We start from the raw sequence: 14,922 nt of genomic DNA, 5'->3' as shown, positions 1-14,922 counted from the left end.
AATGAAGTCCCTACGTTGTTCATCTCCATGCATCCCAAAGTGCCTTTCTTATTTCCTTCTCTTCATGTCATTCTCATGGATTTGCTTGAGGTGTTGCACTTTCCTGAGAGAATAATTTTTATTGTCAGATATGTAAAATGACGTTTTCCTAAGACTGTATGAATTGGCAAAACTGAGCGTAAGAATATAACCTAAAATATTTTGGAGAGAAGCATCTAGCTTGTTTGTGATGGTTTTATTAGCTGCTTATGGCAAAAAAGTCTTTTTTTTCTTAAGGGTTCAACAATGCATGATTTTTATTCTCTCGCTCTGAGAGCTTGTATCTCTCTCTCTCTATATATATTAAACCAAGGAAAATAACTGATGATTTATGGGCCTCTTGTGCTTTAAAAAGGAAAAAAAAAAGGTAGCCACTAATTTGCTCAGATACAGCAGGCTTAGTGGTCCTGTATTTTGAAGATTTTAAGAATGTTTCTTAAGGTGGGAGGAAAGGGAAAACATTCACTATCCCTTTCCAGAATTTAAACAGAGGGCAGTAGACATTCTTTACACCCAAATAAAATTATGGCAGCAGTTCACATGTGACCAAGGTGAATGTAGAATGGAGATGTTCTAAACACAGCTAGGATTCTCAGCAAAGCTAATACTCTAAAATCATATGATTACATTTTGAAAGAAAATGCACAAAAACCAAATAGGAATTTTGAGATTTTTCATTTGAAGGTAAATCTTAATGCTATTAAATTCACAAATATGTTAATTTAAATACCCAGTTCTATTATCTAAAACACACATTGCAAACATACAAATATCTATTATCTCCACATGTCAGAGCCCATTCATTTCATGGTTTGGAAATGGGGAGAATAGATCCCCTTAAACTGCAAGTCAGCATTTGTTTCTTTACAGTTAACTTTAGCAAAACTCATTCAAAATAGTAATTAACAATGATCTTCTTTACTTGTTAACTCACAAGGAAACACCTTCAAAACTGCATTTTGTTAAAGTTTCTGTACTGAAATGTAGAAAAACTGAACTACACAAATATTGAAAAGTTAAAACTTCCTTAATTTTTTATTCCTGGTACCACTACCACAATTTACAGGGCAATATACCTGATTTAATAAAAATAAAAATAAAAAGCTACAACAGATAAAAGACCTCAGGAATGTACATCTAATTGACACTACAGTGCATTAATCAATAGCTGCACTTTTTGCAAACTGTGGCTATGACAGTCCTGAACAAGAAGGGTTTCCTGTTTAAGCTGCAGTAACTTTTCTGACTAAGGATCATCGTTCCTTCTGTGGCAGATTTTTACAGTTCCTCTAATGCATTTGGGACGACTGTCTCAAAGTAACCTGCAGCTTTCCTGATAACTCCTTGCTCTCTCTCCTGCTAAGAACTGTAACCCTTTTCTTCTGGGTTTTTAGAACCTTCTGCTACCATCCACCACTTCCACCACCAGATCCATAACCACCACCATAGGGACTTCCCGAGCTTCTTCCACCCAAACTTCCCCCCTTCATGGGTCCATAATTTGATTGCTGTTGTCCACTATAATTTCCAAAATCATTATAGTTTCCACCATACCATAGTTACCTCCAAAATTTCCTCCTTTACTGTAACCATCATATCCCCCCCCCCCACCGTCACCATATCCCCCACCTTGGTTTCCATATCCTGGTCCACCACCACCATAGCCTCCTCTACTACTGTAACCAGGACCACTGCCATAGTTACCGCTGTCGCCTCCAAATCCATCATATCCGCCATCACCTCCTCCATGACTACCTCTGCTGCCACCACCTCCACCACCATAGCCTCCTCTTCCACCAAAGTTTCCACCACGGCCAGTTACCTCCACCGCCTCCAAAGTTTCCTCCACGACCCATAAATTTGCCAGATCCACCTCCACGAGTCTTCCTTTTCTGAGCTGGATTATGATTGGTCCTTGTCCGAAGCTCTTATTAGAATTATTAAAAGAAAGGTGTTATCACTCTCTCTGGGTGATACTCAGCCTTCTTGGATGATGGATTTTAGTGTCTGCAACAGTGGTTTAAATTTGAAAAAGACTCGATTTATACAGCTACCATGACAGATCAAAATGAGGGAGTATATTCCTAAACTTGAAAAATATTAATATGATCTATTAGGCTTCTTTTTTTCCTTGACCAATCATCCAGGTAACGAATATTTCTTGGGCACTTTGTTGAGTAAGGCACTTTGGGCACACAAAGAAATATACTTAAGACTTAGCTCCTGCTCTCAAGGAGCTAACATTCTCCTTGGGAAGATAAGATATATGTACATGGCAAGTGACCTAACAATCCAAAATAGTACATGTCAGTACCAAGAGCAAAACAAAACAACAGACCTTTCATTTGCAAACTACAGATGTTTGCTCCAAGGCAGAATAAAGTTAGTAACTACCAAAGCAGGATTAAATTTCACTCCCTTGGTAAGTCTCTAAGCTTGAAAGATTAGAGGCATATAATTTGGGAATGAGAACTATTCGTCTACAGATAGTGCAAGTCTAGATTGTGAGCCAGATCCTTCAGACAGGTTAGTAAGTGGAAGAAAAACGAATTTCATAGAGGCTACGTGAAATGACTGGTTTTATCAAAGTAACTATTGGAAAGGGGACAAATCATTCCAGCAATTCCCAGTCAGGCTGGAATGATTGGACACCAAGCATCAGTAGAAATGTTAATGAGATTCCTTCTCAGGTGCCACAAAAAGCATTATTCTTCCTCTGTTCATATCATTGCGGAATAACCACAATGGCTGATGTGCTATTGACTTTCTGGAACCAAAATCTTGTGCAGCTAAATCAGCCTTTCTTACGGTTCACGCTGGGATTCTCTAGATTTCACCATCAGAGTCCTTGTCACATACAGGGTTCTCCCTTCCTGCTTCCCTTGAGGAGGTAGAATCATCCACAAAAGAGGCCAGTTGCTTTTCTGCTCATTCATCCCACATGAGATGAGTGTACCTGAGCTGTTTCAAACAATGCCCCTCCAGATTAGAAATGACCTAGAATGAGATCAGACTCTGAAAGGTGGTCCATAGCTGGAGAAGGTTAAAATATGAATGTGGCTTTGTACAAGACATTATTAACAATGCCTGAAAACCAACAGTTGAAGCCAAGGACCGGTGATGACCAACCATATAACCAATCTGTAATACATGGAGGTCTGGGGGGACCACTATTACTTTCAAGCACAAAATTTCCCGTTGCTACAGAAAAAGGAATATAGAAAGAACTATGAGAAGGGAAAGAGGCTGACTCAAAACTCAAACAGGAATATTTCATGTTAACAAGCTGCCTGCCAATAGTTAAAAAAAAATTCAGGAGTCTCCATTAAATTGAATTTCAAACGCATCTCTTTTGTGATCTGTTAATGAGGACAGTTTGACATTTTCCCAGGTGAAATAACTTAAGTAGAAACCATGTGACATTATAATCAATTTAAGCAGCTCTCTAACTACTTCAAGTTTGTCAAAGTGTTTTACAGTTAAAGCTATAATTAGCTAGCCCTTCTAAATTCACTGTGAGGTAAAGATTTGAATTATCAAGGAAGCTTTATAACTGTGGAAACAAAGAACAAATAATTTTCAGAAAGAGGCAGCCATTTGGGTGCTGGTTACAAGGATATGTTCATCTTGTGAAAATTGATCAAGCGACACACTTAAGGTGTGTGCACTATTGTGAATGTATATTACATATCAATGACAAGTTAAAATAAAAATGTGTGTGTGTGTGTGTGTGTGTGTATTAAGAAACCTGGTATAAAGAGAAAGAAGAAAGATCTCCTTCCAGACTAACTTTTCTGAAACTACCCAGTAAGGGCGTTTGTGTTTAGTGTAATGGGCCTTTGTCCTGCTGAGCCAGACGCTTGAGGTGCTAAAACTAACTCAGTTCCTCCTAGACTTAAGTTGGAGTTTGAAAAGAATAGAATTGTGTGTTCAGGTGTGTAGATGGGAGTTAAAGTGGCAAGAAGATAAATGGATTATCACACGGTTGTTTACCGAGTGGTTTGCTTCCTCCATGGAACTCTTGGGTCTTGACGGCCTGGTGCACTAGAAGCAAGTCATGACTGTGACCTCCAGGTTCAAAGCTTTCATCTCGCGGAGATGGGAACAAGCTCCTAGAGGTGAAGTTGCTAGAGAGTGGCTGACCCGCTCACTCCCAGGGCCTCGGTGCTTTAGATCCAGATAGACCTGGAACCAAATTCCAGCTCGATGTTTTATGTACCCTGGGCTGTGGGCAAACCAGTGGACCTTTCTGACTCAATTTCCTGAGAAGTTTAAAGAGAGAATATAATAATGCCCATACGGTAGAACTGTTGGGATGATAAAAGGGAAAAAACACACAAAGGTCTGGCAGGCACTGTGTTGTATGAATTCCTGCACCACACACACCACTCCTTTTTTCATTTAAAACCAGAGAAATGGATCAGATTAGCCCCAGAGTTCTCAGCAGGCAGGAAATGGAAGGTGACAGCACCTTCTTAAAGCAAAACTCTCCTCTGTCTCCCTTCCTCTGTCTCCCTCCCTCTCTCTCTCTCACACACACACACACACACATACACACTCTCACACACACACACACGTTCCTCCTTGACCTGAGTCTCCTGACTATTTTCTGTCCCTTCTTTCCACTAGCTTTCGATGTCAAGCTTCCTGAAATTTGAGTCTGCTCTGCTGTTTGCGCTCTCGCTTCTCCCATTCAGTCTTCAGTCTCTGAGATCTGGGTTCTAGCCCCACCACTCCACTGCAACCGCCCTGCCAAGATCCTCAGAGATGTCACGCTTACAAAAGTCAAGTCCCTTCTTCAACTTGATCTTATTACTTTTCTGTGGCATTTGTCCCGTCGATCGCTCTTTCTCTGAAACACATTCCCTCCTTGGATTTTACATGGCTCTCACGGTTTTCATTCTGCCCATCTGCCCACGGCTTCTCAGTCTCTTTTTCAGGGTCTCTGAAATGCAGGTGATCTTCAGGGCTCCCTACCTCTCCTTGACCATCTATCTCACCCCCACCTGTGACTCCTCCTACCTTCCAGATGGCACACAAATGTATCTTTCTATCCTGTCCTGTCTCCTGAGCTCTACATCTCTGTATCAATCACCTGTGGGATGCTCCATTGATTAAACATCTTGTCTCAGCTGTGTCCACCATTGCCGCTCTCTCCACTTCCTCCTCCTCTATCAGGCTCCCTATTCCTGAGCCCTGAATTGTACCACCATCTATGCTGTGGCTTTAGCTCTCCCTCACTACTAGCAACGAATCCATCGACAGGTTTGGTACCCTCATTTCTTATAAATTCTCTTGAAGCATATGTGTTTCTTGTCCTCACACTCACTGCTCTAACCTGGCCTTTTCTTTTTCTTTTTTTTTTTTTTGCGGTACACGGGCCTCTCACTGTTGTGGCCTCTCCCGTTGTGGAGCACAGGCTCTGGACGCGCAGACTCAGCGGCCATGGCTCACTGGCCCAGCCGCTCCACGGCATGTGGGATCTTTCCGGACCGGGGCACGAGCCCATGTCCCCTGCATCGGCAGGCGGACTCTCAACCACTGCGCCACCAGGGAAGCCCCAGGCCTTTTCTTTTTAACTATTATTATTTACTCTTTTAAAAAAATATTTATTTATTTATTTTGGCTGCGCTGGGTCTTCATTATGGTGCGCAGGCTCTTTGCTGCGGTGCGTGAGCTTCTCTACTTGCGGCTCTTGGGCTTCTCTAGTTGTGGCACTGGGCTCTAGAGCACATGGGCTCAGTAGTTGCGGCTCGTGGGCTTAGTTGCGGTATGTGGGATCTTAGTTCCCCAACCAGGGATCATACCTGGGCCCCCTGCATTGGGAGCATGGAGTCTTAACCACTGGACCACCAGGGTAGTCCCTAGCCCTGCCTTTTATCCTCGTTGGTTTTCTTGATTTGAGTCATTTAGAAAGGAGGTGACAGCCTATGTACAACACTGATGCTGTGAATACAAATCAGATTAATCCCTTCTTAAACATGCTAGTCATTGCTTCCCATCTACTTCAGAATGAAGTTCAGCTCTTAGTATAGCCTTCAAGACCCTCTATGATTGCCCTGGCTCTCTTTTCCAAATTTCACTTTTTCATTCCATATCTCGTATCTTGAGATTGTGCAGCTGAGATTGCCAAGAATGTCCTTCGCTTTTCCTGAACAACTTCCATTCATCTTTCAAAACACAGTCAGCTCTGGGAAGGATTCTCTCACCTTCACCTCCTGCACTCCATCCCCAGCTGGGTTGGGTGCCTGGTTCATAACATTCTGCTCATAACAGGAGACCTCCCTCTCTGCATTGTGATTGTCTGTCTACTTGTCTGACTTTTTCATTAGAGGCAGGAAATGTGTTCTTTCATCTGTTTTGCCAGGGCATAACACGATGCCCGCATGTACCAGTCCCTCCATAAATGCAATTTGAGTGAGTGATGAGTTGGCTAGAGCAAGTCTGTGGGAAACTTTGGTGAGGCTTTGGAGGAGGAGGGAGGTGTGAGTGTGTATGAATCGGGTGGCTTATCGACTCCTCCACAGTCTAGAACTAGCTCAAAAGTAATTTAAATACAAAATGAGAAGCTCATTTTTTTCCTCTGATCCACCCACATTATCATTTCACTGCTACCTGAAGACTAAAAACCATATAGCTTTCTGTTGCTTGCATGACCCTGTCAAGTGATCTGAAACATGTCATTCGTGAGCAGTGTCTCTGGCGGGGCTGACACCCACAGGAGAAGATTTCTCCCAGCCTTTGCTTTTTCTCTCCTTCATTCTTCTGAAACACATCATATATTCCTGTGAGCTTTTTCATCCCGGAACAATTCTCCTCTGATGAAAACATCCTCTTCATCTTGTTCCAACCTCCCTCTTCCCCCAAAAACCTCCATGGATAGAACAAAGGTGATGACTTTTTAAAAATTTTAATGAGGCATCCAGGGGAGTGGCATAGAAGGAGATTTTAATGTTGCACTTAAAAGAAAAAACAGACAATTTGTCTGAATCTTCTTTTGGAAATGTATCAAAGGGAAATATTTGGAATTCAAATGTAAATTGTAAAACAGAAAACAGAATGTCCATTAGAATGAAATTGATGCTGACCAGTGGCCCAACGATCCCACAGAAACAAAGATTTTTGTTCCTTTGAAGTTAAATAAATGTTAGTTATACTATGTTTTTGACCTCATCTGTTTTTCCTTAGAAATACTAGTATAGAATGGAAGATAAAAATCCATAGGCAAACGACTAAACTCAATCTTATCTTTGTTCATCTGTCTTCATTGTTATTTTACATCAAAGTCTGGGTCAACTTAATTTATAAGGAAAAGAATATTTATTCCATGACCCTGTGTTGAAGGAAAATTGTTGAGTTAAAAAACAGTTATTGGGTAGAGGGAGCATGAAATATTGAAGAAATTTGTTACCTTTTGTGGACATCAGTATCTGTAAGCAGCTACCTTACAATTATAAAAATTCATTTTGCTTAAGTGAGAGAAAGCCTCTTAGGGTTATTATTTAGTCACAGACTTCCTCCATTTTCAGTGGCTGTTTACTAAGAAAATGGGAGTAGAAGAGTGATTATTTGAGCAAAATGTGTTTCAGTGCTGATTACCAAAAGCCTTATTTTCTCTACAGAGTTAAGATCTCTTCAAATTCTCTCTCAATTTCTCTTTTTGTTTTTGTGTTTGTTTCTTTTTTTACTTTGAGTAAACACAGCCATTAATGACTGAGCTACTGTGGCCAGGCCCCCAGTCACCCACTGCTGTGGCTGCTGGTCTGGAGATAATTTACCAGGGAGGAAATAATGTAGACGAGAAGCTGGCAGGGGGCAACGCGTAGCAGAGGGTCTCTTAGTAACACAGATCTTCTTTTTCAGTTCTCATCTTTCATTTATCCAAGTTCCATTCCCCCAAAGAGGTCTTCCTTGCCTCTCGCTCCAGGCCCTCTTGTTCCATAGCCCTCAGCAACTACGTTCATACCTATGCTTATTTATGGACTTTTCTCATGTCCCTCTCAGATTATTGTCCATCAGTAGGTTTGATTTTCTCTAGTAATTTATATATTCTCTAGGAGACTGGGTTTCTTGAGTTGGGAGTTGAGAAACAGACAGAACCATAACTCTTTTGACCCTCATTCTCTGTCAGTGAAGGTGACCCTTTCACTGGGATATTGTATTTACCATGAGTTTTTATACTGTTGGTTTGGTAGTCTAGATAACACCCTTTTCTGAAGGATGAGGTCATTGACTAGGTCAGTCATTCGAGGAAGATTTGCAGCACTCAGATGCTTATGGAAAGTTGAGAGAAAAGAGGTCCAGGAGGGCTGTGGGATGGGAGTCTGTTGGGGTTTGGGCCAGAGGGTCTCAAGAGGTCCAGGAAGTAGTTCCCAAATGTTGGATCATAAGATGGCAATCTCCACAAAGAACTAAGTTGGGAGCAGAAGAGACCAGGAGTTTGCAGTTCTGGGTTTGTCTTTGGTGCTGGATTAGAAGGCAGAGACTAGACATGCTATGCTCAGTCAACTACTGCAGGGTCAGATCCCAAAGTCCCATGTCAGAATGTCTGTAAGCTTATTTTATTCTCTGTGTTCATTTCCATTTTATCTGCTGAAAATACTGAGTAAAATCTTTTTGAAAATTTGAGCTTTTTTAAGATATGCTAAGAGGAGCTAAGGGAAAAGGTATAGGGTTAGGTTATGCCTCTAGACCAGGAATAAATATTTTAGGTTTGTGGGCCATATGGTCACTGTCACAGCTACTCAGCTCTGCTACTGTAGTGTGAAAACAGCCACAAGCAACACATAAATGAATGAGTGTGACAGGGTTCCAATATAAGTTTATTTACAAAAACAGGCAGGGAATTCTCTGGTGATCCAGTGGTTAGGACTCAACGCTTTCACTGCTGGGGGCCTGGGTTTGATCTTTGGTTGGGGAACTAAGATCCTGTAAGCTGCGTGGTGCCTCCCCCCCGAAAAAAAACCCAAAACAGGTAGGAGGTTGTTGTTGGCCCACTGACCTTAGTGTGCTGTAGACAGGAAAGGGGGTATGATCCATCTCTGAGGGCCAGGGTAGCGGTAGCAGAAGGAAACCAAGTAAGAGATGCAGAAGGCATAGGTGGCTCAGGAGACAGGCTAGGATCTCCTGGCTGCCTAAGACTTGAGTGTTTGAGTTTTAATTTATTAAGAGAGATACTTCCCTACCCCCACCTCAAAAAAATCTTGAGAGCAGGGATTTTTTTTCTTGTTTGTTTCTGCTGTATCCTCTGCACCCATGCAGTTGCCTGGCACTCCAAAACACTTGTTGATGAGTAAATATTTAGTGAATAAAATTATCTTACATAACAGGGTTGAATGAACATTTAGTATCTCTGTGACCCTGGGCATGACTCAATATATGAACAAACAAGCAAAAATACTAGTTTCAGCATTGCAAGGCTAGAAAAAACAGTTGCAAAGAGAAGAAATCAAATATACACTTTCAATTTAAAACTAATTGAAGGTGAGTGTTGTGTCTGCTCATCTCTGCATCCAGCACAGGACTGTGCCCTATGTAATCCACACTGTGTTGGTAATGAGATACTTGAGGGTGGAGCCAAGTCTTGAAGGCAGACCCTAATGGTGGGCAGTGCTATGGTCTGAATGTTTGTGTCCTTCCCCCCGCCCACCCCCAGAATTTATATCTTGAAACCTAATGCCCAATGTGATGGTATTAGGATAGGAGGTGGGGGGCTTTAGGAGATGTTTAGGTCATGAGGGTGGAGCCCTCATGAATGGGATTAGTGCCCTCATGAAAGAGACGCCAGAGAGCTTCTTTGATCCTTCCACCATGGGGGTGACAGTGAGAAGATCCCATCTATGAATCAGGAAGCAGGTCCTCACCAGATGTCAAATCTGCCAGTGTCTCCCATTCTCCAGAACTGTGAGAAATAAATTTCTGTTGTTTATAAGCCACCCAGTCTGTGGTATTTTTGTTGTTACAGCCTGAATGGACTAAGATGGCAGGGGAGGGGAGGATGACTTAGCAAATCTTCACTAGGCTTCTTACAGAATTATCCATTGCACCCATGTGGAAACCACCCTACCTGCACATTTTGGTATTTTCACTAATAATACCTTTTTGGAGACCATGCTATTAGGTTATATTGTATTATGTTTAAAGTATTATGTGGACTAAGTGCTTATATCTATGCTTCTTGCAAAGGGAAGGCAAGTTCCCTGCACTTTTCAGATTTCTCTAAGACAGGGAGATTCCTGAGCACAGAGAGAGCACGTCTCAGTGTAAGCAGAGGCCAGAGGGCAGTGGGAGAGAACCGACAGGTGGGCAGGGGGAAACCCTCCAGCTATCAGCCACCCAGCTCTGTGTGTGTATGTGTGTGTCTGCAACTGTGCACACGTGTGAAAATATTGCCTCTCCAAGGGCCTTCTAAAATCAAACCTCCTGGAAATGATAATCCTTTAAGTCTTTCAGTGATTATTGCCTCATTATGAATTGGTTTATCAGATACTCTCCTCGGAGTCAGAAAATAGCTGCTCTTTCTTGATTAGTGACCACAGACAGGCATTTTGCTGAGTACTCTGCATGTTCTATAATTTAATCTTCTCACCCAATTCTGTAAAACAGTTACATTATTTTCTCTGTTTATTATAGGGAACACCGAGGCTCAGAGAAGTGAAATAACTTACTGAGATTACTCAGTAATAAGAGGAAAGGACTAGGGTGAGGCAAGTGAAGCATGCGGAGTACCAAGTTTAAGGAGGCAAACTCTCAGGTTTGAGCAAGTTCAGGCTGATGCTTGCAAGAACCTGAGAGTATCTCAAGTTTTGCATCTAGCCTGCCTCACCCCCGTCCCAGGAATTCTTAGGTCTTCCGGCCTCCAAAGCACATGCTCTGGACCACTACACCATGGTTGAAAGCAGAATATTCTGCAGTCAAATACTCTACCCCTGAGCTATGCCTGCTAAAGCAGAACATCCCACATGGTAATACTGAGAAGGGAAGAGGTGTAGATTGGAATAAGGTAGCCCAGTTGTCTTCAAAGTTTTTTGTTTATATATTCCAGGAGAGAATTTTCAAAAGCTATGTATTCTTTGCACCTGTTTAAGTTGATATCTAAAAATTTTCAGGTGAAGTTTACACAGTTGCAAAGGATTTAATTTCCTCTTTTATTTAAAATAAAATTGATACATCATTTTAATGTATTCAACAAAGCCTAAATCTCATAGTGGTAAGAAAGACATGGGTATAGATGAGGGGAAATTTTATACCATCTTCTTTTTTCCTTACCCTTTGAAATTGTATTTCTATTCCACTCCCTGATAGAAATTTTATCCTAGTGCTTTCTGTATTTGAAAGTCTTAAATATTTTTCTCAAACAAAAATATGTATAGAAATTGAAATTAATTTTTTGACCACAGGACCCTAAGCGTAAGGGTTTTCTTCTAGAATTGAGTTATCATTACAATTATTATCAGGACTCAGTGGGTTCTCAGCTTAATTATATTACAAATGTTAATAATTACTAAATATAAAAATAAAATTCTATTAGAACTGCATCTCTTAATGAGATAGATGGGATGTTTAAAAAGTTATTTCATGAATTCATAGAAGAATATTACTTATGGTCAGAAAAAGTCAGGGCTTAGCTCTAATTTTCATTATGCATTTTTATAGACGTGTTGAGAAATTTCGTTCACTGAGTAAGTAGGTGGTAGTGGAAAGAGTTTTGTTGTTAGGAAAGCCTCTCACTTCTCCAAGATGTAGCCTAACAAAAATCACATAGTAATCTGTGAAGGAAAATTATTTTTAATGATTTATCAGCTTTTTTTCCAAAAGAATCAGGAGCCACTTGACTTGCAAAAGGATTTGTTAGTCACTATAGTCGCAACACCAATACTACTACTTTTTTTTTTTTAATTAATTATTTTATTTTTGGCTGCATTGGGTCCCTGTTGCTGGGCACGGGCTCTCTCTAGTTGCGGCGAGCAGGGGCCACTCTTCGTTGCAGTGCGTGGGCCTCTCATTGCAGTGGTTTCTCTCGTTGTGGTGCATGGGCTCCAGGCACGCAGGCTTCAGTAGTTGTGGCTCACGGGCTTATTTGCTCGGTGGCATGTAGGATCTTCCTGGACCAGGGCTCAAACCCATGTCCCCCACATTGGCAGGCAGACTCCTAACCACTGCACCACCAGGGAAGTCCCACTACTACTTATTTTAAATTGAAGTATAGTTGATTTACGTTTCAGGTGTGCAGCAAAATGATTCACATATATTTTTTTAGATTCCACATAAAAGTGATATCATATATTTGTCTTTCTCTGTCTGACTTACTTCACTTAGTATGATAATCTCTAGGTCCATCCATGTTGGGGCAAATGGCATTATTTCATTCTTTTTTATGGCTGAGTAATATTCCATCGTATATATGTACCACATCTTCTTTATGCGTTCGTCCGTCGATGGGCATTTAGGTTGTTTCCATGTCTTGGCTATTGTAAGTAGTGCATTGGGGTGCACGAATCTTTTCGAATTAGAGTTTTCATCTTTTCTGGATATATGCCCAGGAATGGGATTGCTGGGCCACACAGTAACTCTATTTTTAGTGTTTAAGGGCCTTCCAAACTATCTTCCAGCCAGCACTACTACTTTAAATTGATTTTACCTTGGTTGCCCCAGAGAGTTTTAAGCCCTCTGGTAATACACTGAATTGAGTCCTGATAGGTGAGAGGTATGCCTTCTTTTTCTGTTTTCTTTTTTTTAGGTGAGAAAAGGGTGCCTATGAAAGGGGGGACAGGAACAGAGAACCAAAAGGACACCTTGACCACAGGCTCTTTCTCAGGGAGAATGGTTTTAATAAAAAGCCCATATGAAAAAAAAAAAAAAGCCCATATGGACGCTAAGGATTTGGGAACTGATTCCCATAACACTACCTGTGTCCATTTTGAGGACCACTGGGATAGGGCATGATGGACATTCTTGAAAGAGTTGATAAGAACTCTTTCGAAGGATAGGATGACAAGGGTGGGAGGGAGGTGTAGAAAAGGCAGTGGGGAGGAGGAAGGCAGCACCAGTCCGGTAGGAAAATGGGGGAGAACTGAAAGGGCACGAAAGAGTTAACTCACCTTTGCCTGTGATTGGCCCCTCTGTGTCATATACTGGGCATTGACTCACCCTCACCAGCACAAGATTTAGAACCTAGTGTTTTTGTCTTGTGTTTCTTGGACGAGCTGATTTTTATTCAGGGTTTCAGTCAGGAAAGGAATCAATATTAGAATACGTGGTTTACAAAACAGGTCAAGATTAGAAGATAGAAAGGGTACAATTTGGAAAAAGGAGAGAGGACTTAAGGTAAAGTCTGGGCAGGCTGATTTTGTGTCCCTGGCTTGTGTCATTAGCACTGTTAGCAGCAGATGTTGCTTGCTCTTCTCAAATTAAATTTTAATGTCCTTAGAGTTGGAATAATGCAGTTCAGTTATCTTTCAACCAGAGTATACCATCTCTCGGTACTTTCAGAACTGTTAAGGTGTATTTTGTGTGTAACCTTTATTTTGTGTGTAATACATATGAATGTTTTTGAGCATCATTTAGAAACAGACCATTTCTCTTTGACAGGTCTGTATCGATTCAGGGAAATGTTTGCTATTAGGCTGACACTGTTGTCAGCTTAATCCAAAATAACCTATGTTAAGATTAGGCTCTATAGGTGGAAAAGTCACTAAGCTAAGTTTTAAAAACTACCTTTGAATGAACAGATGAAAAGAAATAAGAAAATTAATTTTAAAAATCTTTGCTTGAATTCAAAGTTCATGAAACTCTGTTGTGAACTTACTTTTAATACATAACTTTAAAATTGAAGAAAATATTTGAAAATTAGTTTCATATTTTTTCAGCACTGCTTTTAACTCTGTTCACCGGAATTGCAAAACTTATCTATTTGTAGAAATTTTTCTTTCTAAATACGACTCTTAAGCATATGTATTTATCTCATTGTTAACACATATCTTTACGAAAGAAATAAGCAAAAGTTATAGTCACACAATTATCGAAGTATCCCGTGTAGATGATTTCTATTTTAATGAGAAGTCAAAAAAGACTTCTGAGACAGAGCCTTCCCTATTAAATACTATATAACCCTCTCCTTGCTGATGCCAACTAGATCATATTCCAAACTGATGATCCAGCTGTTAATTCATAAAATAAAGCAGGTGAGAAGGTCTCTATTTTGCCTTTAACTTTCATTATTTTGACAATTTTTTCTTTCTCGCTTCAAATGCAAGTCATTAGCAAATGTCACCTAAATGGTACTTCCTTTGTGACTTTGCAGCTCTCTTTGTTATACATTCAGCAGGCCTGAAGCCTCTTCTGTGTATTTCTGGAAAGCTATTCCTCTGTGTAAGCTAAACAAATGGAGCTGTTTAAGCTGTTAAAATACAGTACCATAGTTGTTTGTTTTTTGCATCCTCAAGTTGCATCTAAATGAGAGGTCTGAATAATTGGTTCTAGGAATAGTATCAAAAGCAGCCCTGGAGAATTTCTCCTGGTATTAAGGGAATGCACTTCCGGCGCTCTCGCCGACCTCAAACAGAAGGAAGGGCGTCCCGGTTTTCCCTGGAGCCGCTTGTACTTATCTCCACCAGCTTAGTGGTAGTGGGATGCGGTGGTGGGGAGAGCAGGAAGAAAGATAAACGTGGCACACTGCAGGCAGACCCGTGCTTGGAGGGGAAGGAACTGCTCCAAGCAAGAGAGGAGCCGGGGCAGGGCTGGCCACGTGGGCGAGCGACCAGCGCTGTCACACAGGGTCCCGCGCCCAGAAGGGCACCCCCCCCCAACCCCCCGCACTCCCAGTTTCTGCCGTAGCCGTTTTACCATAATGATTTATCTTTGAATTTGTGTCAGGTAAGTGAA

The 14,922-nt window shown here is 41.2% G+C and overlaps 1 pseudogene across 1 annotated transcript; it reads right to left on the bottom strand.

The window, feature by feature from the left end:
- Positions 1 to 1,429: 1,429 nt before the first annotated feature.
- Positions 1,430 to 6,296, bottom strand: LOC309972297 (annotated as a pseudogene). Its single transcript has 2 exons — positions 6,249 to 6,296; positions 1,430 to 1,964 (listed from the first exon to the last, which is right to left on the bottom strand). The product of its transcript is annotated as an uncharacterized misc_RNA (transcript).
- Positions 6,297 to 14,922: the final 8,626 nt, after the last annotated feature.

This window comes from Leucopleurus acutus, assembly GCF_964270905.1.
Source record: "Leucopleurus acutus genome assembly, chromosome: 15".
NCBI lineage: Eukaryota > Metazoa > Chordata > Mammalia > Artiodactyla > Delphinidae > Leucopleurus > Leucopleurus acutus.
The sequence above is the reverse complement of the archived record's forward strand: the minus strand, read 5'-3'. Positions and strand labels throughout refer to the sequence as shown.